Here is a 25,897-nt window from a genome sequence, read left to right as displayed (position 1 = left end):
AAAGGAGTCCTACCAAATTCTTTGTATGACACAAATATGGTGCTGATACCCAAACCAGGAAGAGCTAAAACAGGGAAAGAAAATTATACTCCATTTTTTCTGATAAATATTTTCTGCAAAAAAAATAAATAAAATATTAGCAAGGAGATAACGCACTATATCACTAGGACCATACTCTATAATCAGATGGGATTTATGCCAGGAATGTAGGGCTAGTTCAATATTGAAAACTATCAACATAGTTGATTATATCAATAATAAAACCAAAAGAAATCATGTTTTTATTTCAATAGATGAAGAAAGCGCCCCTGACAAAATACAGCTCTTTAATACTTTAATACTCTTTTAATACTCTTAATACTTACATTGGTAAATTTTAGAGAAGGAACACAAAGGAGGTGGCTTATGGGGTGGAATGAGAGAGTAAGTGGGGTTTGAGGCAGGAAACATAGATAGGGAAAGGAAAAAGTCCCTTCCCGGATTGCAAAACTGCAATTCTGAAACCCAAGAACCCCAGAATAGAAAAAGATCTGCAGAGCAAAGCTTGTGTTTGCAAAACCTGGGATGCAGCCTGCAGAATGCCACCATCTGGTGCTTTTCTTGTTCCTGTGGTGGTGAATATCTCTGGTCAGTCATATAGGACACCAGGATTTGATTCCCCTTAAGAGAAGATTCACCTTTTATTGCACACCTCACACACTGAATCCTATTCTCTCTCTCAATGCCAGCAGCACAGCTCCAGAATGCCATGGTCCCTCCCAGCACAAAAGACACCTTCATAACATTAAATGTCTAAGAGGTAACTTCAACATGATAGCCAACCAAAGGCACTCTCTATGGAAGCCTGCCATGCTGGCCAACCTTGCTCACCTGTCCTCCCAAATCTCATAGGCCTTCTTTGTCTGGCACCCATTGTACTTGTGGCCCCAAGGTGCCCTCTTGTCAATTTTTTGTTTCCAATGGAAAAGGAAACCCAAGCCAAGGCCCTGTTCCCAACCTCAACAAAAAACTGAGGGCCAGTTCACTCCCTTGCTTCTCTAATCTGAGAGGCGCCTGGAGGTGGCCAAACCTAGCACACCAGAATGATGAAGGACTAAAGAGTTTGCCTACATGTAGCATATATATCGCCAGACTCAGTCCCACTCATGCAACAACAATTTGCAGATGCAACTGATAAAAGTGGGCTCAAGAGAACTCCATGGCAGCAACAAGAGGACAGTCTCCAGAGCAAAGGCAGCGAGGTGAATTGGGACAGGACACTCCAGAGGCAAGAGCCATGGCAACCCAATCCACCAGAATTGTGGGCTTCCAAGATCAGAAGTGATATTGGGCTTTGGTCCTGGGGGCTTTTTTTGGTTCAATCCCCCTCAGCAAGCTAACTGGCTCAGGAGCCACCTTCAGCTGCTAAGTAATCCCCATCCCAGGAAATGAGAGCAGCCCTCTAGCTCTGTTCTTTTGCAATCTCTCCTTCTTTCCCATTGTTTGCCTAGATTCTGGATCTTCAACTCAAAACTTCACTTCAGTTGAGCTACAATGGAGTGCTTACTTAATCTGTGCAATGTTCCTCACCATGCTGCTGCATCTTTGGAAAACTGAGAAGAAGACCCTAACTTCCCCTTCAAGAAGCTTTTGTCCTGCAGAAGACCAATTTACTCATGTACTACAGTGGATCTGGAACTTCATCTATCAAGACATTCCTTCCAGAGATGGAGATCCAACTTAAGCCAACTTAAATTCATCTTTTGGCATTTCTGTCCATCTCCTCCAATAAGATTTCGACAGGATATCAGATGCCACTGAATATCACTTCTTTTTTCCATTTTCAGTGCATTAAAAGGGAAAATAAAGGAACAAATTGTATGTATCTTTTTTTTTTCAGTGTGTATGTGCAAATCTAGTCCTTTACATAACAATCTACTGAATCCATTCTTTTGGTTATAAGTTAATCAGTAAATTTATATTATGTGAACACTGTATCAAACAATATGCTAAACCCAAAGGATATAAAGTAAGGCAAAAGACAATCTCTTCTCCAAAGGAGCGAAAAAACAGTCTATTGGGGGGAAGATTACTGGTGAACAGCTCTGTTCAATCAGATAAGTGTGTGTGCATATATGTGTGTGTGTGTCTATCTGTCTGCATATATGCATAAGAGCTATTTTACATGGTAGTTTCAAAAGAAAGAGACTGGGATTGGGGAATAGGGAAGGCTTTTTACCAAAAGTGCAACTTTAACAGACTTGAAGAAAGCTAGAAAAGCTAGAAGGCGGGACTGAGGAGGCCTAGTTCTGGTCAGAGACTGGATGAGAAAATTCATAAGTGAAGAAGAGTGAAATGTAAGAAGACTGAAAAGATCAGAAAGGGTCAGGTTATGAAGTAACCCCTATTACTATTAAAGCTAACAGATATATATATATATATATATATATATATATATATATATATATATATATATATATATATATATATACACACACATATATAAAGGTATTTATGAATGTATATGTATATATGCACATACATACCTCAAAACAATAGGAAACACGGAGCATTTATTTGAATGAATAAGCTAGAGCTAAGTCTAAGATCAATTTGATAGATTAGAGGAGGTTAGATTGCAATGGAGAGAAAATGGAAACAAGTAAATTGAAGAAATGTTAGGGAAGTAGAAATGACTGGACTGAACAAGTGATTGACTATGGGAGGGAGATGGAATGGAATTAAGGAAGAGAAAGAAGAGGCTAGGGTGGCATTAAAGCCTGGGTGCCTGTGAAAAAATGGAGTAGAATGGAGTTCATCTCAGGATGATCCCCTTCGTTTTTCCTTTGGAAAAGTCTGGGTGGAGATGAAGAAGGACTGCTGGGAAGAACGGCTAGCGTCAGATCAATGTGGGCTTTTTCCACAGGAACATCTTTGCATCTTTCCTAACTCCTCTATTTCATCTTGTCCCCTTAATGGAATGAAACTTGAGTAGCACAGCTTTAATGACCAAGGTTTAAAGATGGCTGAAGATTGAACGAGTTCTCTATCCTGGAAGATGCAGGAGTCCAACTTATAACTTAGGTACGACCAGTCTGTTAGGGTGTTACTGAACTTTCAAAAGTACACATATGCATGGGCCGGGAATCGAACCCGGGCCTCCCGCGTGGCAGGCGAGAATTCTACCACTGAACCACCCATGCGTTATAGACTTCAACCTCTGTCTGCCCCAAATAGCGATGAATTCTCAGAGATAACGGGTTAGGTTCAGTGCCAAAAATTGGAAACATACATTCACCACAACCTAAAACTTTCGCCATCCTCTTTGATTTTCTTCTCCTTTTTAACCTTTTTTCTTCTTTCTCCTCGTTTTCCTTCTCCTACAAACTCCTTCCATTTCTCCTCCTACTGCTCTTACATTTTTTTCTTCCAAAAAAGTTGGAGAAAAAAATCACCCGAAGTCAATTGTATTGTAGAGGGCTGATGTCCAAATGTGCATTTCTCTTATCTAAAACTCTGGTCTTCAGATGGGACCGGCTCTCTCTTACAAAGTGTAGCCGTTCCCTGCCTTTGAGAGCAAGTGGATCGGGAAGAAAGAGAATGACGTTAGTGGAATCTCTAGCCTAGCCTGGTCCTTCTCTCCTTGTAGGGCGCTGAGGTAGCCGCGCCCACAGTAGCTGAACAGAATATTCTTCAGACATGGGATTCGAACCCCAATCCCAATAAAGGGACTGTAAACTGTCTGTAGTGCCTTAGACTAGTCCGCCAACTGCATAACACTCCTGCTTCACCCCCTCCCTCTTTTCAAGTGATCTCTGACACAATGTAATCTCGATCCTAGATTATTATTCGGTTCATCTCACCCCCAATCTTTCCAATAAGACATCACTTTTCACATGCCCTGCCTTCTCACTCTGGAACGAGCACTGTCTAAGCAAATCCACAAGTCCAGAACCATCCTTCCACACGCGCTGCGCACCTTCCCTCCCGAAGGTCCCGAAGACAAGTATCACAATGAACCCTCAACTAGCCTGACCCATCCCACGCTTCCCGCTCCCAGCATAGCAGCTCTGCTGTGGCCTTCCCCAGCTGCATCCCCTATCCCACGCTACGAAGGCCATTCTTTCCAGGACCCACATCTTTCCAAAAACCAGATCCCAAGCGCTGCTGAGGGCTCAGCTAAGATTTTCCCGACCCTCGACTGGGGATGAAACAGCGAAGAGGGACTGACACAGGCGCCTGCGGAGGGAACGTCAGGGGAGCGCGATCGGGAAACGCAAAGAACCGGAGACTCGCTCTCACGCCGCATGCAATCTTCCGAAACGAAATGGGATTTTGCCAGTGAAAGTGTCCCCAGCAGGAGAGCCTCTGCGGAGGCACCTGCGTAGATGAGACCCAGACAAACTGGGGGATGGGTGTGCAAGCGTCGTATCGTCTGTGAGCCGGAAGCAAAACTTAGAACGGGAGGGGCCTAGAAGCAGATTCCTCCATTTCCACTCTGTGAACCACTACCAGAGAAAAGCTTTCAAAAGTAGAGTGGAGGACTGTAGGGAAAATTAAAATTGGCCAAGAGGGAAGAGCATGGCTCAAAGTGGAGGTCACTTGTGATGTAGTTACAGTGGGAAAGAAGTATGTGAAACATGCATAGAAAATGGGCGAAGTGTTAGCTATACCTTGCTAGGACACAAGAATTACAAGGAAAGAAGTAGAGAAAGCCGGGTAATTTATTCAAGCGTTATTAGATTAACGATTTACAGTAGTTCCTGAAATAGCATTGGGGAACAAGTAGCAGGCCATTCGTCTTTAAGTTATCTATATGGGTGGTTGTGTGTGTGTGTGTGTGTGTGTGTGCCCGCGTGTTGTTGAAATTACTTAAGGAAAGAGTGACCTGAAACTTGCAGAATATAGTTGAAATAGTAGGATGTTCAACCAAGACAGAGTGGGCAGCTAGCTTCCCACACACATCATTCTTGACTTAGCCAGACTATTTACGAGTTTCTGCTATAAAGATTTTTTGCACATATGGATTCTTTTCCCTTTATGATCTCTTTTGGATACATTAGGGTTGCATTAAAGGGTATGCACAGTATGATAATCCATTGGGCGATTCAGAATGGTTGGATCAGTTCACAACTCCACCAGTTTTTTGTGTCCCAGTTTTCCCACATCCCCTCCAAAATTTACCATTATCTTTTCTTGTTATTTTAGCCGATCTGAGAAGTGTGAAGTAGTATCTCAGAATTGTCTTAATTTACATTTTTCTCATCAATAGTGATTTAGAGCATTTTTTCACATGACTAGAAATGGCTTTAATTTCATCTGAAAATTGTCTGCTTATATCCGTTGACCATTTATCAGTTGGGAAATGACTTGTATTCTTATAAATTTGAGTCAGTTCTTTATATAATTTTAGAAATGATGGGCCAAGAAGATTAAAGGAAAGAATGGCAGGTAGAGGTGTTGGATGCTTTCCCCCCCCCACCCCCCTTTGCAGTTAAGACTGGATATGGAGTCTTACATACCATTATGACACAATGAAGGATGGAAAACAAAAACAATGATCCAGGTACTCACCACTCTGACTCCATTCTGGAGTAGAATTGTTATCTCGCTTTCTGCCTATGCCTTCATTAGAAGTCCCTATCTGTCTATCCAAGAATGGTCCTATTCCCTTCTCTGAAAGGAACTGAGCGGGGATCCAAGGCTGTAAATACTTAGTTGACTCTTCTCTCTCAGGTCTTTTTCTAAAGTAAAGACAACAGCTGTAAAATGTTAGACTAATTGCCTTTTCAGCTCCTGTATCCTGCTTGTAAACGCTAATTAGCCAAGGACCCTTTAAAAGTTCCCTAAATTGCTCCGGTCAAATGATTTTGAATGTGAGTTCCGTTCCACCGGGTAGTCTAAACTCTCCACAATTAAAAAATTAAAAACCAATTTTTGTCTTGCCTCAGTTTCTCTGACATTACAGAGGAAAATGTGTGTTTGCAGAGCCTGGAATAAGGGCGACATAAAGTCACACAGCACCTTCTTCCTTTAGTGTAGTAGTAAGTAACTTTGGTTGTCATGTGGAAAACTGAGATTTGTGTACAAAGCGCACAGACAAACCAACTCTTCTCCAGGCCACCAAAATTTCTCCAAATGTAAAAGGTCTTTGTTTCTAATGTGTTATAGCCTTGGTCTAGTGTCCCTCACACCTCTGAGTTGGGGCAGCAACAGGCTGAGTCTCTGGTCCCTGCGACAAGGAGAGCAGCTGCTAAGAGCTAGGAGGAGCTCTGGACAAGCCTCACTCAAGTAAGGAGCGAGCCAGCCTCAGGGAAGGGGGTGTGTCTCTAGTGATGAACCATCCTCGCGGATCAGGATCATAATAGCCTTGATTTTCCCAGTGCTGTGACAGGGAAGACGCAAGTAAGATATCTGCGTTGGTGGTATAGTGGTGAGCATAGCTGCCTTCCAAGCAGTTGACCCGGGTTCGATTCCCGGCCAACGCAACTCTTATAACTAGCCTACTCTTTTTCTCGCCACATTGCCTTAGCGCTAACACGTAGTTATGAATGACTCCTTTGCGCCGGCTTCCTGACCTGTCCGCTACTTGATTTCTCCCCTCCCTTGGTAGCGCCTGGGCCTTCGAATTGCCTTTAATCCTTCAGATCTTTCCCGTGGACTCTAACATAGTGATGTCATTTTGATCCTCTTCGAGGATCAACAACAATCTTCTCGATCTGTCCGGTTCACAGGCCGGATGCTACGTTTCCAGCCCCAAACTCCACCTCAATTCACTTCCCTTGAGGTGAAATCGGGTGCCTGATCTTAGTAAGATACGAAGATGTCAGCTTCTTTCAAAGACAAACAGAAAATAGGGCCCTTCCAGCTCAGGGCAATTTCATGCTGGAGGGCTGCATGGCATAGAATGCATACTCACACACAGCAAAAGATCTGGGATCTCACTCATCAGAACATTCCCTCTAAAGATAGAGATCCTGGTCTGCCCATTCCTGTCCCTCTTCTCCAATAAGATTTCAATAAGAATTCCTGTGGATCTGGGTTTTCTCGCATTTTTCTCTCCTGGCTCTCACTCCTTGTTCTTTTCAGTGCAATTAACACTGAACGGGGGAAATGTGTGAATGCTTTTTTTTTTTTTTTTTTTTGCATTTATGTATGTCCACGTTTGATGTGTTACACACTCACCTGGAACAAAAAGAATCCGATTAATCCATTTTTTTTTGGGGGGGGGATATCAGTCTGTTAGTCAATCAATAGATTTGTGCCTACAATGTATAAGAAAAGGGGGGAAAGCCTCCGTTCTCAAGGAGCTAGCATTCTAATAAGGGAGACAATATGCAAACAATTAAGTACAAGTGAGATCTGAGGAGTGATGAACAAAGGGTTTTTCGTTGCTAACTCTTCCAAATACCTTTTTAGAATTTGGAGTTAATCAGGGAAAACACAACCTTGGAGAAAGACACTTGTTAACAGTCACACTAAACCAAAGTTATTGATACGTGATAGTTATTGTGGTTCTTGTAACAAACAATTTGAACACATGGTTCTCCAACTCTACATCTTTTTGTCAAGTGTATGATAGAGATATGACGTGTCTAAAGGAAATATCATTTGTGAAAGCCTTTCCGTGTCCTTATAATGCAACAGAATGTTCCGGACTGAATAAATGTAAAGTATGTGCAAAAAAACCCTGGAAAGTCCTGGGAAAAAATCTAGGGTGGGACGAGGGTGGGGGATCGCAGAGAAGAGGCTGAGAGTTACAGTCCTAGATATGCCACTGAATTTAAATCTTTCTTCCGGCATTTAATAGTCGAGGTAATTTCTTTAAAAAAAAAAAAGTTTTCCTTATTTCCAAAAGCATATGATAAGCTGAAAGAAGTGAGAATCCTTTCTGTCTAAAAACGGTTTCCAACACTACATTTAAGATTGGAGCAAGCAAGTGGCTTCTGAGCTGAGCAATGAAGGTATCTTGGGATTATTCCCATCTGAAACAAGAGGGAATACTACTCAGACACGGAAGACCTCAGGTGGGAATCATTTACGTTATGTTTGAGAGGGCCAGCTTTGAATGTGATCCATGGAGGATACTAGCAAGCCAGTGTGACAGCAATGGAGAATGTGGGAAGAGAAGCGAGTGGCGTGGGGAGGTGGGGAAGAAGCAGAAGGGGAGAGGACCCGTATTAGTGTTGGGAAGAGGAATAGTTCTTGCAATAGGAAAGAGGTCCTGGAGGTTAATGATGGTGGCAGGATGTACTAAACCTAGGCTGGAACTTGAGCAGGAGTGACTGTTTAGGACCAAGGAAAGTAGGGAATGGAGAATGATTTAAAGGCAGTTGGTGAAATATTCTGAACTGTTCAATCTTAGGGTCAAGACAAGGAAGGAAAAAGAAGTGGAAATGAGAATGGAAGGAGGAGGGAGTGGGAGGAGGGGTTTTCATGATCACACAGATCCTTCCTGCTTTTTAGATTTTCGTGAGAAATTAGAGGGACTACCAAAATGATAGTTCAATCTCATTTGCTTGGGAGAAATCAACAAAAACTCCGGAGGCAGAATTACAGTCTGCTCGATATCAAGCATATCCATTATATTTCCCAAGAGATCAGGGGCTTGGATAAGGGGAAAGCTATCAAATGTGTGAAAGTATTCTAGTTTATGAACAATGCTTTTCTTTTCTGATTGTGGAAATGGCAGTTGAGAATAGTCAATAAATCAACAAGCATTTATTAAGTCATTACTGCAATATGCCAGGTACTGCGTCAAGTGCTCTGTTACAAAGAAAGGACTAGGAGGAGGGGGAAGAACGCTGGGGGGGAGAGGGGGGAGGAGGAGAGACAATCAGTTTTGGCTTCCGTCCAAAGCAAAAGACTATCTGCAAAGAACCCCATGGTGGGGGGGGGGGGAGAGGAAAGGAGGAAGGAGGGGGGGAAAGAGGAAAGGAGGAAGGAGGGAGGGAGAGGTGGTGGTAGTCTCAGAGGGAGTCCCCAGGCCTAAAATTAAGGAGTGGGAATGAGAACAGAAGCTGTGAGACAAAGTTCCAGGCATAGATGACTCCCAGTGAAAAAGTTGAGAGTAAGAAAGATGGATATGTGGAAGAGGGGTAAGGTTGACCAGGTTTAAAAGGACTTTTAAAAAGAGGATTGTAAGTATATATGATACTTCAGCAACCCCTGGAGTTCTGAATGAACAGAGTAGCAATATTATCAGACATTGGCTTTAGGTGAATCAGTTCAAAAGCTTGGAGGAAGCTGAATTGGAGTGGAGAAAGAATTAAATCAGGGAAACCAATTAACAGACAAATAGGGGAAATATTAGGAAGGTAGAATTGATTTCATTGGACATTTGATTCACCGTGGAAGAGGTGTATAAAATTGGAAGTGATAGTGAAGAATCTAGGATATCACCTGTTAAGAACCATGCCTAAGTGAGGGGGGCAGGTCAATTCTCTGAAAGCCTCCACAGCTGTGAATCATAACACCTTAAAGAGTTGCTAAGCAGCCTTTGCTAATACAGATGTTCCTTGTGGATTGGGAATGAAATAAATTGGAGGTAAGAGGGAAGAAGACAATGCAACTGCCTCTCAGTGGAGAGGTCAGGCAACACAATTGCCTTTCAGTCTCCTTGTATCGTCATCATTCTCTCACATGAAAAGATCCATTCTACTGGTCTGAATTAGACCTCCAGCAGCTACTGGCAGGTGGCTCCTGTATCTCAACAATCACCTAGTTACCAGACTGGGAACATCTGGGAAATTGGAGGTACTCTTTAGAGTTAGGGAAAGGAAAAGATTTGGGAAGATGAATCATGACATCAGTTTTGGATGTGTAAGATTAAGATTCTATGGGATTTCGGCTTCAAGAAGATCTAACAGGGACAGAATAGGGGCTTTGCTTGAGCTCTTCACGCTGCCCCGCAGGGACTTCGTATTTATAATTGCACATGCTCTAAGATGGAGAACAAACAGTACAGAACTTGGAGCGTTTGAAGGTGGATTCTCCCATGGTTGAACACATCCAAGAGAGCAGAACTCCTCTCCGAATGTGCAAGCCCTTCCTCCTTCAAGCGCTTAGCGCAGAACCAAGTTGTCTCTGGATTACTCCTGCCATATTGATGGAGTTGATACTGACTAGAAAAGAAGAGAAAAAGCCAGAGAGGAGCACAGGAAGAGGCTGTGCAAATGCACCGGAGTATCCGCAAAAGTCCTGAAGAGAGAAAGCATGAAGCAAAAAGGCAACTGAGGTGACCCGATATGTAAGGGTGGTAGGCGGCAAGGTGTGGAATGAGGGGAGGTTCAGTCTGGGAAAGAGGGCAAGGGACGTAGGTATTGAGGCTCCGAATTTGTATTGTTCTTATTTGTTTAGGCGAGGTGATAAGATGGCAGCATTTAGGGGAATGGACCACCGTGTGGGAGAGGGACAGAGGGGGACGTTGGGTCCGTTGGCAGTGCAGTAGAATGGCGAGGGTCAGAGGTCTAAGAGAGAGGCTAGATTTGGATCCAATGGATGTGGAAAAAATTCAACAGGAAACTGGAGGGTTATAGGAAGGAAGTGTTAGATTCCTTAGGAAAGATGGAACCCTTCATAAGCGTTCCCTGGTGGTCTAGTGGTTAGGATTCGGCGCTCTCACCGCCGCGGCCCGGGTTCGATTCCCGGTCAGGGAAGTTCGACTTTTGGCCAAGAGGATTCCGACCTTCCCTTCTGGGCTTCGGGCCTGAAATTGGTTTCCTTCTCCAGTTCCCCTTCATTTCCCCGCGCAGCCCCCAAAGCGTACATTAAGTGGTGCCCATCGCAGGGATCCGTTCTATTCAACTTCACTCTACAAAACTTGACCCATAGACTGCGGGGAGAGAAATCGCCTCAGGTGAGGAAGCTTGAAGGCCGAACACTGTGGGCAACATATATTTTCGCCAGAGAGCTCGGCATTTTGGTGCCCTAGAAATTATAAGACTATCTTCAACCGGGACCGCTTTCTCTGCTGTCTTAGGGACCAAGAGCCAAAATCTTCTCTGGCTTCTTAAGGTGAGTAAGAGATGGGTAATGAGCTGGAGAGTCAAGGTGTGAGAGCTGGTTTGCCTGAGAGAGTGCTGTATTCCAGGAATGCAAGAGTCCATGCTTAACGATCCAAAATGTAGTTAAGGGAAGGACAAGAGTCCTCAGAAGGGGTACTTTTTAAAAGAATTTCCTTGCATGGGCCGGGAATCGAACCCGGGCCTCCCGCGTGGCAGGCGAGAATTCTACCACTGAACCACCCATGCAGATAATAAAGGAGGATCCCTTTTATTCTACCTTTGATCTGGATGAATATATTTTTTAATGTCACAAACTTGACTTTCAAAATCGAAAGTGGGATGTGTTCATTCTAATGCAGAAATGTTCCAACTCGTACTCGAATCCTCGTCTTTCTCTCCTCTAAACTTTTCCTCTTGTCTTTCTCCTACGTACTCATCCTCTTCCTTATTCTTCTACTGCTCCTTCCCCGGGGAAGGTCGAGCAAATGCTCGGAAGGTAAATGCATGAAACTATTGGTGGATAAAAGCGCAAAGCATTCGCATTTCTCTTCCAATCTGCTCTATGGCAAAACGTCCAACTCGGTACTAAGATGTGGTCTGGCGCTCAGAAGGATCTGGTGAGGTTCCCATAAGAAATGTCAGGAGTGGGATTCGAACCCACGCCTCCAGGGGAGACTGCGACCTGAACGCAGCGCCTTAGACCGCTCGGCCATCCTGACTTGGCGCCAACTGTTTCCCCTCCCTTTATTCTCCCGTTGTCAATTTCGAAATTACCAGGTGTTCTGATTTTCATTTCACCCCAGGATCGTCTTCATTCATCCTGATCTGTATCTTGCCACTGGACTCGGATGTCTCTGGCAGTGAGACTGACGACTTTGCACGGCACTGCTTCACTTAAATCCAATCTCTCCCAACAAGACAACGCTTTCCCATGCACTCCTCACCTTGGCATCAGCAGTGTCCAAGTAAGTCTTTTCATATCCTTTCATACACAAGCCCCTTCCCGCCCACCTCTCCCGGCAAACACTGCGGTGCCGATGCACACACAAGAAACTAACCTCACTTGGCTCGATCCCCTCCCGCCCCCGCCAGCTCACGCTGCTTCCTGCATCGATTGCCTAATGCCCTTTTTATTGCACAAACTGTAGGAATACACGAACGCGAAGAATTTGTAAAAGTAAGATGAGATAATATCAAGAGGGAGAAAGTGATAAGAAACGAGCGGAGTAGTGTAGGTTTCGGATTGGGAGGAGATGGGGAGATGAGACAACAAAGAGACTCTCCAAATAGGCTGCTGAATTGAATCTGGAAGTATCGGAGTCCAATCCAATCTCAGATGCTTACTAGGTGCAGTAAATCTGGGTAAGACACTTGACATGTTTCACTTTCCCTATTCCAAAGTGAGGAGATGAGGGGAAGTGATGATTTGACTTCTAAAACTTCCAGCTCTAAAACTCTAAGTGGTGCTTTGTAGCAAGTAGGTCACACCTGAGCTGAGCTTTGAAGCACTAAGAGGGATCTTTTCCTATCCGAATCCGGGAAAGAGTGAGATCCAGAAACCCTCGATTCTAGATGGGAACTACTTATGCTATGCCCGAGAAGCCCAGGTATGAATGTGATCCAGAAGGAATAAGCAAACTAGTTTGGGAGGGATAGAAAAATAAACCAGAAAGAGAGATGAAAGACATTCTGGGAAGGAACTTCAGTGTCAAGCTAAGGATTCAGTATTTTATCTTATTATCTATATGGAGCTCCTAGAGGTCATTGAATGATATTTTTCTTAGAGTGAGTGTGGGTATGTGTGTGTAAGAGAAGTGATATATAATTCATCATATGTTGAGGTCGGTGTTTTAGGAATATCCACAAAGCAGCTATAAATACAATAAGTTGGCAAGGAGAATGAAGTGTGGGGGGGAAAGGAGGAGATAGTGTGATAATGAAGTGTGGGGGGGAAGTGTTGGGAAGAGAGGAGATAATTATGAGATATTGCCAAAGTCTAGGCAAGTTATTAGAAGACTTTGAATGTGAGTTTGGGCAGGGATTCCTCCATCCATACAATGGTAAATTATTGGTTCCATAGAAAATGAGGGAAGGGAAAAGTCAAGGACGAGTCCAAGGACGTGAATCTGGATGATTTGAAGGGAAATGGTTCCATGGGAAGAAATAGACAAACTTAGAGGAGGGTTGAACCTCAGAGGAAATGAGCTCAGTTTTGGACATGTTACCTTTAAGATACCGGGAAGTCCAGGAAGAAATTTTGTACAGTAAGTATTTCTAAATAAATAAATAAAAACACATATAGATTGGAGTTTGGAAGAGGTTAAATCTAGACTGTTAGATTTAAGAACCATCTACTATTTGCATTGAAATGATCATTGGGACTCATGAGATGTTTAAATTACCAAAAAGAGCCATATTTAGAGCTTCTATGGAAGGTCTTCCAAAAATTAGGGAACAAACTACAAGAACAACATTGCTTGGCAAAGCCTACCACAGATGTTGTGAGTAATGTGGTGGCTATGTCTGCAAGGGGCAAGGGATAGATTCAGAGAGCCACAGAGACAAGAAAAATACAGAAACAATGAAAAAGAACAGTCTGGCGGAGAGAATGAAAAACAGAGAAATGGGGGAAGGGACAGATTCTGTCAAAATTACAGATTCCAGGAGGCACCAATCTAGATGGGATTTCGGCATAGAGAAATCCCCATTTCAGAGAAAGTGAGGGAAACACCTTTTTGCCTTCCAAAGATTTTTGTAGTAGCACATACGTCAATATGAAGAACTGCTACTGGACTTAAAAGGATTTCACAAGCTCTTATGATTTAGCAAGGTCGGAAGAACAAGACTCCCCTTTGGATGGGCAAGCTTCCCCCCTTATAGGGTTCGGGGCTCTATCAAGTTTTTTTTTCTGAGTAATTCCTGCCATATTAGTGAAGCTGATGTTAACTAGGAAAGAAAAGAAACAGAAAGTCAGGACAGAGCCAAACAAGTTGTTTTTAAGGCCGAGGAAGAGATTTTGCAAAAATATCTAGGTATCCGCAGATGCTCTAAACAGAGAGGAAGATGTGGAGACAGCTGAGAAGACCGGATGAATGAAAGATGTAAAGGGGAAATGACATTTAAACCGGGAAAGATGGCAAGGGGTTGTAGGGCTGCGAGTTTTAGATTCTTATTGTGTAGCGCAGTGCTTTGTTCAGGCGAAGAGAGTTGGTGGAATTTAAAGGAATAAATTTTCCTTTATTCTCCCTACTCTCCCTATTATCCCTATTCTCATGAGAAAGGGGCAGCGAAGTAGTGGACATCAGTAAAGAATGATGAAAAGTCAATTGTAAATTCAGTGAAATCCTAAAAGAAATTGGAGAAGCAATATTGAAGGGCTGAGCGAGTAAGGAAGTACAGTGAATATGTGTTCCCTGGTGGTCTAGTGGCTAGGATTCGGCGCTTTCACCGCCGCGGCCCGGGTTCGATTCCCGGTCAGGGAAAACTACGTTTTTCCAAAACCAGAGAGCTACTGTTCTTCGTGCTCCATTACCAGCTCCCAACTATATGTGGTTCCGCCAATCTACTCCCTTACAGTCTCGTCTCATTTCATCCGCCCTGCCACCAAGACCCTAGGGCAGAAAAGAAATTAGAATAGAACAAGACATCCCAAACATTCGCCTTGTGAGATTTCACAGGCTAGGAGAACAGAGGAACTCTATTAATAGTGAAATAGTGATGAATGAAAGATATAGGTATGTATGAAAAATATATAACACTTGCAAAAAAAGGGGCAGAGCCAAGAAGAAAGATTGAAGTAAGAGTAGGATGCCCAAGATCAACTTTATCACAACCGTTCCCTTTAGGTGTTCTAAAATCTTATGGATCTATTTTGTATTAAGACGGCTTTCATTAATTTCCAAGAGCCAGAGAGCTCCTTTCTCCTATGGCTCTTCTCAAGAGGTCGAGGGGTGGATGGCTAAGATTGGCCAGATAAGATGAATGTGATGTCCTTGATAGGACAAGGGGCTCCCGTCTGGGAATGCTACTGATCACCAGGGAGCTGTCTGTCCAAAAAGTGCCAAAGGCTAGCCTGAATACTCGGGAGTGGATTTGTATATGAGTGAACAAATGAATAATAAAATGAATGAATGAATAGCTCGTTTCTTTAGATCGGGAATCGAGCCAAGGGACTATTGTATGACATGGGAGAATTTCGTCACTGAATTACCCACTTGATACCACTTTGCCCCGGACTCCATGAACATATGATGAGTTCTGATGGGATAAGATCCATACTCAAAATTTGACACAATAAGAATCTATTCTTATGTAAAAATTTTGCCGTTCCTTTAACTCCTCGGTTTTGCACTTTCTCACCATCCCCACAAACACTACAAGCTTTTCCTTTTCACCTTCTCTCCTTCTCCCCCGGTAGCAATGCATTGCTACTGAATCATAAGGAAAACTTGAGCAAGACAGAATCAGCGATTTAGAATTCTAGTGCTGGATACTTTTGAGAATCACCTAGACAGCAAAGAGATCAAATAAGTCAGATTAAAGAAATTAATTCATATTGAAAAGTCAAACTTTGAAGCTGAAGCTTGAATATTTTGACCACATAATGAGAAGACAGGAATCAATGGAAAAGACACTGAGGTTGGGAAAGACAGCAAAAGAAAGAGGAAATGGCAAAGAATGAGATGGATAAATAATGTCACGAAAAAAACGAACATGAGTTTGTATAGATTTTGTGACCTAGTGGAGATTAGAAAAAATCTGGGATACTCTAATCCATGAGATCACGAAGAGTTAGGAAGGAATGAACCTAATAAATAAGCCCGATAAACCAAATCTTTGAAATGTCAATCATTCAGTAAAATTGTGTGGCAGGTAGTATACTGATTTCAGGTGATAAAACAAAGGCAAAAGAAAATCCCTGCTTTCAAATTACTAACAGCCAAATAACAATGTAGAAACCCGATAATTTGAGGAATGACTGAGGTCGCTGAAAAAGGGATCGCCTCTCCCAAGCATTACTGTAGAATTGGGAAGTAAGGAGGGGAAACACTTTGGGGAAGAGTCAGTGTTTGTGTGCAACAAAATCAAATACTGTTGAGTTGTATTGGTGATGGGAATTCTTGTGAGATTCCACAGGCTAGAAGAACAGAGGACCTCTATTAATAGTGTAATTGTGATGAATGAAGGATATATGTATGTATGTATGAAGAATATATAACACTTGCAAAAATCTGTATTCCTTTTGATACAACAAATTGTACATCAGAATGAAAACATGTGCAAGAAGCAGAAAAAAGTTTGTCAAAAGGAAGAGAATATTAAGAAATGGTCTAGTAACGGCCATAGAGCACCAGGGATCTGAGAGAAAAAGCAAAAACAATTCCAAAGCAGAGACTGTGGGGGGAGTGAAGTGTGTGCTCAGAACTACTTGATGCTTCAAGTATAATTAACCTGCGGCCATCTTCGTTAGTATAGTGGTCAGTATCCCCGCCTGTCACGCGGGAGGCCGGGGTTCGATTCCCCGACCGGGAGCACTTTTGCCCAAGCCACCAACTTTTCTTTCTATATACCTCTGTGGGGGAGAGGGGGAGAAGTCTCTCCAAACTCAAAAGAAGCCTTTGTAGCAATAGGCTGCCAAGAGTTACTCTCAACATCTGTGCGGGGTCCAGATACACGCATATTTCTTGGAAGCTTCTTGCTGTCTCAGTGTTCATCTTGCTCTCCAGACCCATCTCAGGCACTCAAGGGCATCTCGGTTTCACATTCAGTGTAGCCGAAACTGATGGGTTCCCGTCTTGCACCATTAATCTCTCGCCTCTCCCAAAGGAAGCACTAACACGAGCCAAGAACGTTGTGTACCGACTTTCTCAGGAGAAACAATTTGTCCAGCTCCTGGGACAAATTTAAAGAAGGACCTGGGGCTGCCAACTCCCAACGTTCCAGTTCTCGTCCGACGCAAAAAGCCATGTGGGTCTGAAGGTTGTAGGCGAAGGAGGCCGGCTGCCAATATGCCAAAAGGTCTTGTGGGCTGGTCTCTATTCGAGTGTGAAATGAAATAATTGCCAAGTGAGTTAAACCGTGGGCAAGAGGCTACTAATCCTTGAGAGATGAAGAGATGTACAGTGACTTCGTTAGTGGTTATAGCATGATAATCGTGACAAGCAAGGTTTTGTTTTCTGGAGATAATAGCGTCGGGTGGGCAGTGCCAAGTAAAAGTCCAACTATGCATGGGCCGGGAATCGAACCCGGGCCTCCCGCGTGGCAGGCGAGAATTCTACCACTGAACCACCCATGCAAGTTTCACTAAAGTTCACTGCAATGTCTCTAATCTTTGTGGACATACAGGTAGACCGCGAATCAAGCTTAAAATTTGATATATTATGTGCCCACCCTAATCTAATAACTTACTTTTCTTGACTTCCCTCCTAAATTTCTTTTGTTCTTCCTTTTCGTTTTCCTCCTACGTACTCCAATATTCTCTTCCTTTCTTCCTCTCCTCATCTTCCTTCTCTTCTTCCTCCATCTTTATTCCGTTTTCTTGCTCTTTCTCCTCTCTCATTTCCTATTCCTCCACTTCCTCCTGGTTCTACTGCTGCTGCTACATCAACAACTCCGGGAACGTATTGTGTGTGTGATTGCCTCGAACCTGAGTGTCTGAAGTAATATATGTTGGGAAGTTTCCAAAAGTCCGCGTCCACGCCGGGATTTCTCTTCAAATCTACATACTGAAGTTACATGGCTGAAGTTTGGTCCTCAGGTGGACTGCAGTTCCTCATTCAACCTCTAGCATGTGGAGGTTCGGCCAGTGAAGAGTGAGAGAGAAGCATCCGGAAGCCCCAGCAAGTCAGTCTCGCTCACTAGTCTGAGGCTTCGGCGGGACCGTGGGACAACAGCAGGAAGCAAGAGAGAAGGAATCAAGAGTGGGATTCGGAGATTGCGCCCAGAGCAAAGAGCTTTAGGATGATCAGCTGTTATGACTCGGTCCCCAAAATCTCTGTCACTCTCTTTGGGGATTACAGTCGCAGAAGTCACATTTACAATTCCTCTAGCCCTTCTTCCAATGTTCCCTCACCAGCACTTTCTAAGAAAGTCTACACGACCCAAAAACACTCTTCTACAACCTTGCGCGATTTCCTGCCCGCCTCTGTACTTCAGCACGTAAACCTGAAGACCACTACTACAAACTTCCTTCAGTTGACCCGGCTCTGTCCAGCATCGCCAGTTTCCTGATCTCCAACTGCGCCCACCACTTTGCCTCTGTCTCTCTGCTGAATACGAGCGCTCAATCCTAAGACCATTCTTTTAGGGTCCTTTCCCTCACAACAAGCAGGTCCTCCGCACCTGCGGAGAGCCAAGCACTGGTTCTCCCTATACTGGAGCTGCAGATACAAGTGGACAGCGTCTCAGAGAAGAGAGAAAAGGAGACTTGCTTTCATGCCCTGTCCAATCATCTGCGGAAAGCCCGATTTCGCCTAACATATTTCCAAAGCAGGAAAGCCTCTGTGAAGGCTCCGACTTACGCATACCTGGGACACACACGGGAACTGTAGTGCAGACCTCATTCAGACTGTGGGGCCTGAGCCAAAGTTTAGACTCGAGTAACCTAAAAACTCTGAGAGGATTTTCACCGAGAACAGAGTGCTGGAAAGGACTATTGTCAAATGAAGGGAGGGTTGACTGGTAAGAATGGGGTTGGCAAGGAACTGGGTACTAGATTAGTGTTTCAAGGAAAACGTCCTTCATAATTTAGTGGTTAGTATCCCTTTCACGTGGGAGATTGGGTTCACCTTCCCCCACAAACACACATACCACCCAATCATACTCTTCTCTTTCTCCTTGCTGCCATTTCAACTCCGGGCAATCTAAGTCACTCCAAGAGCAGAAAGTGCCAAACCTCTGTCAAGATGGAAAAGGCAGGAAGAGGTAGGAATGGGGGTGGAAGAATCGAGGGAATGAAAAGAGAATAGTGGGATGTGAGGGCGTCTAGAGATAGAGAGGAAGATTTTTCTCAGACTTATCTTGTTCCCTTACTGTTTTGCTTCATTTTATTTGAACACACTGCTATGTTAAAGGGGTGGATTGAGGTAGAAGTAAAACCAGAGGAGATTACTTCTCATCCCAAGCATTCGTTCTGCTTGCCTTCACTGTTAGCCTCAGCAAACTAGGAGGTTGAGGAGTGATTGGAAGGAAGGTTGGAAGTAAAGCAACCTGGTAGAGATCTACTTTTGCCAGTGGCTTTAACCTTCATATGTTCTGGAAGCCTGAGGGCCTACGATTCTATCTTGTACAGGGGGAGTGCTTTAGCAACTATCCAAGAGCCCGGAGACTTTTAGGACTTGTTTGGCTTCTTCAACTAGGTATGGCTGGGTGGCAAGATTGGCAGTCCTTTTTATTTTTTCTATTAGGGTGAGAATAATAGTCCTGACCAGGCAAGGTGCTTCTTTCGGGGAGCTATCCAAAAGGTAAAGTGGATAACAAAAGATCCCAGGAAAAGACTTGTGCTTAAAACGGAAAAAGAAAAAGCATAAGTGCATGGATGCACAGAGAAAGGAATTCAGGCCTCCCACCTAGCAGGTGAGAATTTTACCATTATAATCTAGTGCAAAGAGTAATTTAGCTGAATTCTTAGCCTCTGACCTTACTGAACACTTCTATTGGGCCAGAACCAAAGTCCCAAATATGACAAAACATGCAATCATTCTTCACTCTCCTAATCTTTTCTCCTTACCTTTGCCTTCCATTTCCTACACAGTCCTTTCTTCTGCACCTCTTTTTTCTTCTTCCCTGTTCTTCTACTTCTCCTTCCTCTCTTTTTCCTTCTCTTTCTCCACCTACACCTTCTTCTTGTAGAAAGTGGGGTGAAAGCCCTAAAGCTATATTGCTGAGTTTTTTTCTTCCAATCTAACCTCTGACAAAAATCCAACTTGGTCCTCAGGTGGGGCCAGCTCCTTTACACACTAGAATGAAACTCGAGTCTGAAACTGAAGGCCAGTGAACTGGGGAGAAGGGGTTTGTGTCCATTGGAATACTCGGTATAGGCGGCCTTCGTATCCCTCTTCCTCTTCTTCCTATCTTCTCTTCCTCTTCTCCCCTTCCCTCCCCCCCCCACTCCATTTAACCCCAGCTCCGGAGACTTCTTCTTTATGCAAAGTAACTGCCAGCTTCCTAAATGCTTTTACCCTAGAATCCCTGAACTTGGTTAAATTTTTTAAAAGCATATTGATAGTTCTATTTAAAAAAAATCGGTTTCATTGTTAATTTATTGTATTTCATGTTATGCACTGAAAAACATCCTGAAAAGGAGTCCATAGACTGCTGGAGATTTTGAGGGAGATCAAACACACAAAACATACACACTCACATAAACTGAGAGACTAGGTTGAAGAATTTTTTTTGGAAATGAGCCTTTTTAATTGCAGCCAAGGAAGGCAGTCCTAAAGGACAGTGGACAAAAGGTATGGTAGCTATATAGGTAACTTTCGGGATGAATTGAAAGCAGGAGATTGCTTTGAGAAAGGCAGGAAGCAAAGCTAGGGTACGAGGAAAGAACCATTGTGGTTTGTCAAAATCCGAGGCTGAGAGGCCTAGAGAAGCCCAAAGCAGAGATTGGTGAGGAGAGCAAAATGTGTCGTGGAAGCTACTTGAGGCTTCATCAGAGACTCTAACTGGCAAGTTCCTCGTTAGTATAGTGGTCAGTATCCCCGCCTGTCACGCGGGAGGCCGGGGTTCGATTCCCCGACGGGGAGTGCACGTTACTTTTTGAGGAAGTCCCTCTTCCCCTCCGGGCGGCCAAAGGCAAAAGAAACCTTTGTGGCTTTAGGCTGCCAAGAACCACCTTCAGAAACTTCTCAGGAGCTAGACATGCAAGTTGCTTGGAAGTTCCTTGCTGTCTCACCCGCGATTCTTGACTCGCCAGCCCAGTCTTAAAGTAATCAAAAACAACTCCGCCTCAATTTCATTGTAGCCAAGGCTGATAAGACCCCTTCTAGCTACCTACCCAAAACGGATACAGTTGAGTCTGAAGACTGTAGACAAGTAAAACAAGTGCTAGGGAGTCTAAAAGAGCTCTAGGCCAGTCTCTGTTTATATGTGGAGCGTGTGAGCCTGATAGAAAGTGCAGGTGCAGGAGCACAGGATTCTAGTGCTTGGCCTATCTGCAGGAGAACTGCACGGGCTTTCACTGAGGGGATCTTGGCTGAGAAAATATCACCGGCATCGGCGTTCATGGTAGATTGGTAAGCTGCCTATTTGGAAGTAGTTGACCCGGCTTCGATTCCCTGCCCACGCAACCTTGAATGCCTCTCTTATTTTGACACATCCTAAAGAGAGGTAAGAATGTCATTTCTTCATTTTACAGCTCTATGGAGCCCTCTGGACCTGTTTTCCAACGCTCACATAAGTGAGCTTGTATATCCCTCCTCCAATATCCCCGGCAATTTTCCCCTACTTGCTTTGGATGCTAAGTGTAGTGTCCAAAACTCCAACGCTCAAGTATTTATGTGAGCAAAGTATGGCGTCTTTTTTTTTTCTCCAAATGTTGGTGGCGTGGGAGCCCGGGACTTTGATGTCACCTTGTCCAGTTAGGGAAGGAAGAGTCTAGGAGGGCAAAACAAACAAATATATAAATAAATCGCCAAATGAATTTTGGGCATGGTGAGTTTAAGATGTCTTTGGAACTTCCACATCCAAGAAGGCAGATAGACATGAAGGAGAGACATTGGAGATCAGGAGAGAAATTAGGTATTGTGAAAAATCTAGGAGTCATCTTCACAGGGATGATCGATAAAGGAACAGGACCCCCATTCTTGAGATTTTGTAAAATGGGACGGGACACTGGACTTTTTGACGAATCTCCTCACCTTGAATCTCCTATTCCCAGTTTGGATGAGTAGTTACACATGCTCCAGAATGAAGATAGGTAAGACGACTTGAAAGATCTGGAAAGGAATTCTTTTGCGATTGAGGACATCTAGGAGAATGAGACTCCCTGTTTCAGGGAATCCGGTCAATCGAGCTCTGGAAGGTTTTTTGTTTTGTTTGTTTGTTTGTTGTTGTTTTAATAGCTTTTTATTTACAAGTTATATGAATGGGTAATTTTACGGCATTGACAATTGCCAAATCTTTTGTTCCATTTTTTCCCCTCCTTCCCCCCTTCCCCTCCCCAGATGGCAGGGTTGATCAATACATGTTAAATATGTTAAAGTATAAATTAAATACAATATTAGTATACATGTCCAAACAGTGATTTTGCTGTTCAAAAAGAATCGGACTTTGAAATCGTAGACAATTAACCTATGAAGGAAATCAAAAATGCAGGCGGACAAAAATAGAGGATTGGGAATTCTATGTAGTGGTTCATAGTCATCTCCCAGAGTTCTTTCGCTAGGTATAGCTAGTTCAGTTCATTACTGTTCTATAGGAACTGATTTGGTTCATCTCATTGCTGAAGAAGACCACGTCCATCAGAATTGATCATCATATAGTATTGTTGTTGAAGTATATGATGACCTCCTGGTCCTGCTCATTTCACTCAGCATCAGTTCATGCAAGTCTCTCCAGGCCTTTCTGAAATCATCCTGTTGGTCATTTCTTACAGAACAATAATAGTCCATAATATTCATATACCATAATTTGTTCAGCCATTCTCCAATTGGTGGGCATCCATTCAGTTTGCAGTTTCTGGCCACTACAAAGAGGCCTGCCACAAGCATTCTTACACATACAGGTCTCTTTCCCTTCTTTAAAATCTCTTTGGGATATAAGCTCTGGGGTAGGAATTGATCCAATGGGTCCCCAGAAGAGTGAAGAAAGCATGGGAATAATACAAAAGGCCACTGAAATGTGGAAAGAAGAAGGTAGGTACCACAACCCCTTCCCTGGTGGTCTAGTGGTTAGGATTCGGCGCTCTCACCGCCGCGGCCCGGGTTCGATTCCCGGTCAGGGAACGTGCTTTTAAGCTGGTTATCTCTTAACTAACATCACAAAATCTCTTCAAGTACTTTTAAATTGTTTATCACTAACATCATGACAAGATATCTTCCTGCTGCTTTCTCGCATCTTCTCAATTTCTTCACTAATGAAAATTTGCCCTCAGTGTAAAAGGAAAAACAGAAGTATCAGTCCCAACATATCTGCCCAAATAAACACTTTTTCAGTTTCCCCAAGAGAAGTGACAATCCCAACATCCTCTTCGGTCTGTCAAAATAAACTGCTGGATGAGGGAATGAGGGGGCGTGAAGGCAGAGAAAAGGGACCCAGCTTACTTCTCTTTTACTAGAATCCTGGTTCTTTCTTTAGATGCTTAGGAAGGAAAGCTCTCCCGTTGTCCATGGACTTCTCTGTTGTCCGCAAAGTTGGGGGTAAGGATAGCAATGGCAAGCGGAAGGAAGTAGGGATAATGTTCGTGATGTAGAAATAAGCTGATTAGTGAAGTAAGAGTCCTGTGACAGCAGTCCGAAAGGACTAGATCCGGGGAGACTTTTGTGCTAAAACGCCTGTTCTGCATGGGCCGGGAATCGAACCCGGGCCTCCCGCGTGGCAGGCGAGAATTCTACCACTGAACCACCCATGCAACACACGCCAAGTTATTCGTATCTTAAGTGACATCGCTGACTTTCCTAAAGAGGTAAGTTTTTTTTTTTTCTTTAATCGCGTCTCCAATCCAAAATTTGACATATCACGTACTAACCCTAACCTACAACATATCTCGCCAGGCTTCATAGGTCTCTTCCATCCTAAACTTCCCTCTTCCATTGCACTTCTTTCCTTCTACGTATTCCTCTATTCTCCTTCCTTTCCTCCTCTCTTTTTTCCTCCTTCCATCCTCTCTTGTTTCCTCCTTCCATCCTCTTCAGCTTCCTTTTCTCATTCTTTTTCTCTTTCTCCTTCCCCTACTCCTCTCTTTATCTTCTAGGTTCCCCTACTGCTCTCTACATCACACTCTCAGGGAAAGTCCTATTATTGCCTTAAAGTCAGTTTCTAAAGCTACATTGTTGGAGCTTTTCACAAAGCGCGCGTTCCAAGTGACCGTTTTTCTTCCAGCCTATGGCAGTAAAAGAGTAGTTTGATGCCCCTACAGGAGCGCACTGCTCCACCAAACTTTTCCATATGAGGGCCGCGAGTTTCAGATAAAGGACTGTATGTAGTCTGAGAATTTAAGAACCTGAACAAGTTGTGGTCCCACTTCATTATCATTGAGGGACAGGATTCAAATCCATATCTCTAGGATACGTAGAGTGAACGTGAACCTCAACGTACCGGTTTAGACCGCTTGGCCATCCTGAGTCAGCACAAACAATTGTCATTTCCATTCCCACGTAGCAAAATAACCAAGTGCCCAGACCTCTCAGCTCACCTACCCAGTTCCTTCCACCCTCTCTAACCTGTCCCTCCCGCACCCAACGCTGTCTATGAAAACACATGTACAGAAACACTCTTCCACGACTCTGCTCGCCTCTCCATAACACGGAAACCCATAGACCCGCGCCACTACAAGCTTCCCTCACTTGCCTCAACTCCTCGCGTTCCTCTTGTTCCTGGCCACGCCAGCTCCCTGATCTTCTCCAACTGCGCCTCCAACCCCTTGCCTCTGTCTCTTTGAGGATACACGCTCTCATCCCCGAGATTCCCTTTTCCCAATAAGCAGGTCCCCCGCATCTGCTGGAAGCCAAGCACTGGCTCTCGCGACACTGGAGCTGAGGATACAAATAGAGAGCAGATCAAAGAAGGAAAAAAAGAAAAAACGGAGACTTGCTCTCACGCCGCGTTCTGGGAAAACCCGACTTCACCTGATACATATTTCCAAAGCAGGAACAGGCGTTCTTGTTCTAAGAAGGCACCGGCTTAGGCGTGACTAGGACCCATCGAGGAATGGTTGTGCAAGAGTCACGTCTCCTGTGAGGCCTGCGAGCCAAAGCTTAGACTGCGCGTGACCTTGAAGCTCTGAGGGAATTTCCACCAGAGGAGAGGATGCTGCGAAAGGCCATTCCCAAATCAATGGAAGGCTGACGGGTAAGGATGGGCTTGGCAAAGAACGAGGGACCAGATCAGTATTTCAGGGGAAGTAAAGATTGTCCAGGCGGGAAAAGACCGGCTCAAAGGAGCAGCCGTTGCGGCCTCTGAGCAGTCAAATTCTCTCCCGTCTCGCCCCAACACCCACCTGCCCATCGCCCACCTCCCTCCCGGCGCAGCACCCTGACAGCACCGCTCTTTCTCGGACACATCTCCCCTCCCACGCCCTTGGTAATCTTCCTCCTGCGGCACCTCTCCCTCCTCTTTTCTCGCCCCCCCTTTTAACTTGTTCCGGAGACTGACTCCCTTTTATCAATAGCAATTCCCAGTTTTTTGTTTTTTGTTTTTTTTTCCAGAGGATATGGTGAAAGGAAGGCTGTTTTACCCTAGTAGTTTTCGAATATGCTTAATTTTTTTCAATCGCATTGATAGCTCTCTTTCGGTATCTTTGGCTTCTTTGGAAAGGTACTGGGTTTAATTTCATGGATTCAAAAATGGTCTCCTGAAAGGTCCATAAGCTGCTGGATACTTTCAGAGAGCTCAGACCCAGACGCACACACACACGCTATGGGGAGGAATTTCTTCTTTTGTAAATGAGCCTCTAATTGTTGGAGTCAGGCAGACCGCAGAGGTAGGGGAGGCGGAAGGGGGCTTCAAGGTATTTTGTAAAAGTGAGAGGAGGCTGTATCCTCTAAAAAGGCCCAGAGCAAAAACTAGTAGAGGATGAGCGAAGTGTCTGGGGGAAGCAAGCTGAGTCTGCAAGCTGAGAGGTCCTATCATCTTCCTCGTTAGTATAGTGGTCAGTATCCCCGCCTGTCACGCGGGAGGCCGGGGTTCGATTCCCCGACGGGGAGGACATAACGATTATTTTACCGCAGAGCCTCTCCACTTTGGAACGGCCA

At 44.1% G+C, this 25,897-nt stretch overlaps 11 non-coding genes across 11 annotated transcripts; 6 read left to right on the top strand and 5 right to left on the bottom strand.

Annotated features, from left to right (window-relative positions):
• Positions 1-3,111: 3,111 nt before the first annotated feature.
• TRNAG-GCC (transfer RNA glycine (anticodon GCC)) lies at positions 3,112-3,182 on the bottom strand. Its single transcript has one exon. It is a non-coding gene; the product is annotated as a tRNA-Gly (tRNA).
• A 3,213-nt stretch (positions 3,183-6,395) lies between these two features.
• On the top strand, positions 6,396-6,467 carry TRNAG-UCC (transfer RNA glycine (anticodon UCC)). Its single transcript has one exon. It is a non-coding gene; the product is annotated as a tRNA-Gly (tRNA).
• Positions 6,468-10,565: 4,098 nt separating this feature from the next.
• Positions 10,566-10,637, top strand: TRNAE-CUC (transfer RNA glutamic acid (anticodon CUC)). Its single transcript has one exon. It is a non-coding gene; the product is annotated as a tRNA-Glu (tRNA).
• A 523-nt stretch (positions 10,638-11,160) lies between these two features.
• On the bottom strand, positions 11,161-11,231 carry TRNAG-GCC (transfer RNA glycine (anticodon GCC)). The gene has a single exon. It is a non-coding gene; the product is annotated as a tRNA-Gly (tRNA).
• A 390-nt stretch (positions 11,232-11,621) lies between these two features.
• On the bottom strand, positions 11,622-11,704 carry TRNAL-CAG (transfer RNA leucine (anticodon CAG)). Its single transcript has one exon. It is a non-coding gene; the product is annotated as a tRNA-Leu (tRNA).
• A 2,691-nt stretch (positions 11,705-14,395) lies between these two features.
• On the top strand, positions 14,396-14,467 carry TRNAE-UUC (transfer RNA glutamic acid (anticodon UUC)). Its single transcript has one exon. It is a non-coding gene; the product is annotated as a tRNA-Glu (tRNA).
• A 2,742-nt stretch (positions 14,468-17,209) lies between these two features.
• Positions 17,210-17,280, bottom strand: TRNAG-GCC (transfer RNA glycine (anticodon GCC)). The gene has a single exon. It is a non-coding gene; the product is annotated as a tRNA-Gly (tRNA).
• A 3,379-nt stretch (positions 17,281-20,659) lies between these two features.
• On the top strand, positions 20,660-20,731 carry TRNAD-GUC (transfer RNA aspartic acid (anticodon GUC)). The gene has a single exon. It is a non-coding gene; the product is annotated as a tRNA-Asp (tRNA).
• A 2,127-nt stretch (positions 20,732-22,858) lies between these two features.
• TRNAE-CUC (transfer RNA glutamic acid (anticodon CUC)) lies at positions 22,859-22,930 on the top strand. Its single transcript has one exon. It is a non-coding gene; the product is annotated as a tRNA-Glu (tRNA).
• Positions 22,931-23,485: 555 nt separating this feature from the next.
• On the bottom strand, positions 23,486-23,556 carry TRNAG-GCC (transfer RNA glycine (anticodon GCC)). Its single transcript has one exon. It is a non-coding gene; the product is annotated as a tRNA-Gly (tRNA).
• A 2,221-nt stretch (positions 23,557-25,777) lies between these two features.
• TRNAD-GUC (transfer RNA aspartic acid (anticodon GUC)) lies at positions 25,778-25,849 on the top strand. Its single transcript has one exon. It is a non-coding gene; the product is annotated as a tRNA-Asp (tRNA).
• The last annotated feature ends 48 nt before the right edge of the window (positions 25,850-25,897 follow it).

Source organism: Antechinus flavipes, chromosome 4 (genome assembly GCF_016432865.1).
Source record: "Antechinus flavipes isolate AdamAnt ecotype Samford, QLD, Australia chromosome 4, AdamAnt_v2, whole genome shotgun sequence".
Classification (NCBI taxonomy): domain Eukaryota; kingdom Metazoa; phylum Chordata; class Mammalia; order Dasyuromorphia; family Dasyuridae; genus Antechinus; species Antechinus flavipes.
Note: the sequence above shows the minus strand (reverse complement) of the source record. Positions and strands in the feature narration are given on the sequence as shown.